Below are 5,244 nucleotides of genomic sequence, written 5' to 3' on the forward strand. Positions count from 1 at the left end.
CAGGCGCTCCAGAAGTATCAGAAAGTGGAATGACCACACGCCGGTTTGGGGGCGGGCAGCAATATGCCCCGCCCCATTCACATTCCGAGCCAAGGACGTGTGAGCAGAAGAGGTTGGGTGGGGCTTCCTGGAAAGCTCTTCAGACCGATGGAATCGCTCCGAAGAGGTGAGTCCGCAGAGACAAGATGAAGATTGGGGGTTGCCAGGGGCTGGGAGGAAGGGAGAATGGAAGCAACTGCTTAATGATTCCTTTCGGGATGACAAAAGTGCTTCAGAATTAGATAGTTCGTGATCACACAACATGGTGACTATATTAAATGCCACTGAATTGTTCACTTTAAAATAGTTAATTTTAGGGCGCCTGGTGGCTCAGTCAGTTAAGCGTCTGCCTTCGGCTCAGGTCATGATCTCAGGGTCCCGGGATCGAGTCCAGTGTTGGGCTCGCTGCTCAGCGGGGAGTCTGCTCTCCTTCTGCCCCTCCTCCCACTAGTTCTCTCAATCTCTCTCTCAAATAAATAAATAAAATTTTTCTAAAAATTAAAAAAATCATTATAAAATAAAATAGTTGATTTTAGGGGCTCCTGGGTGGCTCAGTAGGCTCAAGTCAGACTCTTGATTCCAGCTCAGGTCATGACGTCAGGGTCATGAGACTGAGCCCTGCCTTGGGCTCTGTGTTCAGCTTAGAGTCTGCTTGTCCCTCTCCCCCTGCTGCTCCCCCTACACTCTCTCTCTCATAAAAATTTTAAAAAATTAAAAAATAAAATGGTTAATTTTATGTCATATGGATTTCATCTCAATTTAAGAAAAATGGATTCAGCCATCATTCACTTTATGTGCTTTGCCTTCCCTCCCTTCCTTCCAGGGATGAGGATTTGATGCCTAGGGGGGCAGTAGCCATTTTTTTCAGCATGAGGACAGAGGAGGAGGAAGGAGGGGAGGAGGAGGAGTAATGGCTAACACGTAGAGTGCTTTATATGCACCAGATACTGTTCTAAGCTCTTTATGCATATTAACTCACTTAATAATTACAACAAGCTTAGAAGGAAGGTATTATTCCCATTTAATAGGTGGAAAAACTGGTGCAGAGAAGACAAATGATGGCACATGCTGAAGATGGCCGAGTGGATGGCAGGGGGAGTCTCCATGTACCATGGAGCCTCTGTAGCCAGCCCTGGAAGACCTACTTTGACCTTCTTACTATTTGAAAAAAAAAAATTAGTCAAGCCATTGTAGTTAGGTTTCTGTCTCAAGCATCCTGAGGCTCAAAGCCAGGTGTGTCTGACTTGGTGCAAATACACCTAACCGTTGTGCCCTCCTAGCCTGCAAATCAGTAATCAAGGGCTTTTTGGTACCTCAGATGCCACCAGATGGTGGTCCGGTTTAGGGTAGAGATGGGGTCTCTCTCCTCTCCAAAGCCCCATTGGCTGGCACAGAGCCTCGTCTGTACCAGAGTGTGGTGTGAGGTTGGGATTAGCCATCTGGATCCAGGAAAGGAGCTTGGAGTGCAGGGAGGGAGATATTCCCAGCACAGCACAGATGTCAAAGATGCAGTGAGTCCTGGGGATGTGGGGGTGGAGGGTGGGTGGTAGGCAAAGATATTTAATATTACTCTTAAATGCATAAAACACAGATATAAAGGCAAGAGTCAACTAGAGCCTGTGTGTGTTTTTCCAAGAGGCTCCCCATGATGGATTTGGTTGGTGCCCTGCCTGGAGCCCCTTTCCTGGCTGGTGCACCACCTCCCAGCTGCCCAGATGTTGTCTCCTATCACAGCTGCCTCCTTCTCTTGCAGATTGCCCTCAGCCAAATGGAAGCCTCCTCTTTGCCCACCCCAGCCCTGCCAGTCCTGGGGACGGATGGTGAGGGGCACAAAAGACTTGTCCCCTTGCCTCAATGTGAGATTGACTCTGTGAGTGACTGGTGCTCCAGAGCTCCCTGAGGGCCAGGCTGGGACCGAACGCTTTCCTGGCTTTCTCTTTCTTGTTCCTTTCTCCCGAGCTGTGCTTCCAGGGAACCTGACCGAAGACCCCCCCCCCGCCCCCCGGCTTGAAGTTCATGTCCATTAGGTGCCAAAGGTTGATGTTCCTTGTCTTATTTAATCCTCACAATAACTCAGGGAGAGCTGCTCAGCTCACGGTGACTCTCCTTCTCTGAGAAGTGCTCTCTCCTCACTTACCTATGGGAATCCCCAGTAATGCTCTGTGACCCACATTTCCTGGACATTGGCCCCAGCACCGCAAACCACAGTGGACCTTAGCCAAAGCTGGGCTGGATTCTTTCTCCCAGGGGTTTGGAACTGGGACTGAAAGACAGAAGCCAGACTGAGCGACGCTGGCACTGTCGCGCACGAACCTGCGTGTGAGCTCTGGGAGCAGCCAGCTTTGGCCACAGGCACCAGGTCAGTGGAGACAGCCCGTCTGCAGACGGAGAAGGATGGAGCCAGCATGGAGGGAAAGGAGACAAGAGGGGAGATGGAGAGGGAGTCCTGCATTCCCGACGGGTCTGCAGGTGTAGTGCCAGGCTCCTGTGGCCCTCTGCCCTGGAGTTCCAGGACTGCCCTGGTGTCCTCCTGACACAGACCTGATGTTGCTTAAGCTAGCTAGGGAGACGAACAAGTGTTGACTAAGATGAGGCATTTCATCCCCATTTTACAGGTGACGAGGAGTGTCAGGAAGTTTGCATCACCAGCTGATGGGAGGAGAGCCAGAAACTGATGCGGCTAAGATTCACGGCAGGGGCTGGCTCAGTCCCAGGTCAGGCTCATCCCACCGCTCGCCCTGCCTTCCCACTGCTCAGGGCCTGCCCGCTGGGGTCGGGGCTCTCTCTGGGCCCGTGAACGCTGCATCTCTGAGCATCCCAGCTCATCCCATCGCAGGCAGAAATCGCTTCCTTGGGCTCAGGAATTTCTGAGCTGCCCAGCAACATGACCAGGGTGTCACATCATGTTGGAAGCTGCTACTTCTGACTTGGTGGCTACGGGTGTCCCGTGGACAAGCAGCCTGGGCCTAGCTTTAGAGCCAGGCTCAAAGGATGGCCTGAGAGCCCTTCACCTTCCCCCTTCCCCCCTGAGGATGACCCTGACTTCTGATTGCTGTGGAACTGGGACTCTGAGACCCTGCACATCTATGGGAAGGGGGGTTTGCCCAAGCTGCATTTTCTCCCCAGCATCACCCAACCCTTAAAAATCAGGAGATAAACGAGTCAGCGCTGAGCCCAAACCAGGCATGATTCATCATTCCCTTCTCCACGCTGCTGCTCCTGCATCCTGTGTGTGAGTCATTTCCGTAGCCCCACACCTCGCTCGGTGCCCAGCACGGAACGGGTATGGGGGCACATTTGCGGAATGAACGGCGTTGGATGGTGCACTGTGGGGTGTTGTGTCCACTCAGTCCCCTTGGCAACACTTCCAGCAGCATGAGGGTAGCGCCAAGTTTTAGTCTTTGCTGTGGGAAGGGCCAGGAGAGTGCAGTGCAAAAGTGTGGGCTCCGCAGACACTCAGGAGTCCCTGGCTTGAATTCGTTCCCACTCTGCCTCTCTGGATCTTGAAATCCTATGCAAGCTATTCCTTCTCTCTGAGCCTCAGTTTCCCAATCTGTAAAATGAGAGTGATAACAACTTTCTGACTGTGTAATCAGGAGAATTAAATGAGATAATATACCTAAAATTTACATCACTGGTCTAACACAAAGTAGGAGTTCAGTCACAGTAATTTTCCCCACTCTGGTACTTCCCCCAGTGCCGGGCATATGGCAGGCGTTTGGTAAGGCTGGGTCACCTTCAGGCCATCCTGTCAACATGCTGCAAGCACATGAATGGGCCCAGGAGATACCAGTCACAGAAGCAGATATCAGCTGAGCCCGGCCAAAGTTAGAACTGGAACCAGGAGCTGCTAAACGATTGTTGTGTTAAGCCCATGTTTTGTGGTAGCTGTTACACAGCAGAAGCTGACTGAGACAAACACTGAAGCTATGGGAAGGGTCGGGGTGGGGCAGGTCGTTAGGAGCCACTGGAATCGGAACCTCCTCTCTGTGTCTCTTGTCTTCGCTTTTCTCTGAACATTGTCTTTCTTCTCTTTCACAGCACACTGATTTTCTTCATGGTGGAGAAAACATGGCTGAGTTTTATCCCTAGCACTATCAACTAATGGAGAAAAACTGACTCCTTGCTCTGCATCTCGGGTCTAAAAATTCCTGGGAAAAGACTCCCTGGGCCAGCTTGGGTCAAGCGCCCCCGGGACCAGTCACCTGGTGATGGGGGATGGGGAAGAGGGCGGGATCACCAAACACACCCTTGCTGACCCATACTGAGCATGAGATGTGCCAAGCACTGTTCTGAGGCTTAACGTGTGTTTACTGACTTTATCCTCATCACACAACAATCCTACTGGAGCGGTGACGATCTCTGCTTTGAAGTGAGGAGACTGAAAACTGAGGCACAGAGAGCTGATGTAACTTGTCCAAGGTCACACAGTCAGAAAGAAGTGTGGCCAGGAATCATAGCAAGACTGTCTGACTCCAGAGCAGCTGGCCGCAACCCCCTACCTCTTGTGTTGAGCTCCTGGGGGATCCCATGTGGTGGAGGGCCTCCAAGGAAGGAACTGGAGCACTTAGCTCAGAGAAGGGAAGCATCTAGGATCCCTTCATCACACGACCTTCACATCACTGAATGGTTGTCAAGAAGCAGAGAGTGTAGAAGGTTCTGAGTGACCTCTGAAAATGCATCTAGGGCCAGTGAGTAGACATCAACAGCAAGTAGGTTTCAGTTCAATGGAAGGAGTTTCTTCAGAGTCATGGTGTCTGGGCATGGGAGGGTAGCCCCTAGAAACATGAAAGCCTTGTTGCCAAAAGTTGGAGGAGCCCCCCTGCCGGGGTATGGTTGCGAGGTTCCCTGTAGTGCATCTCTGAAGGTACAGCTGAGTGTACCCACTGGACTGGACCAGTGGGGCCCAGATCTTTGGATCCGTAAACCATCCCCTTCCAAATTTTAGGAACTGAGATAAGGTGACCAATTTGTTTATTTCCACCAAGTTAGGACATATGAAATAGGCTAAGGAGCTGGCCAGACAAACGAAAAGCAACTCCCAGCTGTTTCACTCCTGCAGGAGAGGGAGGCCATTTCAACACCAAAACAGCCAGATGGCAATGATCTCAGAATTAGCCATTGTTTCCCCTTAAGGAAGAGCAGCTGACAAAGGTACATAAACATAGCAAAAAAAGGATGTATTAAAAACCAGTCTGAAGGCAG

This window comes from Ailuropoda melanoleuca, chromosome 2, assembly GCF_002007445.2.
Source record: "Ailuropoda melanoleuca isolate Jingjing chromosome 2, ASM200744v2, whole genome shotgun sequence".
NCBI classification, from domain to species: Eukaryota; Metazoa; Chordata; class Mammalia; order Carnivora; family Ursidae; genus Ailuropoda; species Ailuropoda melanoleuca.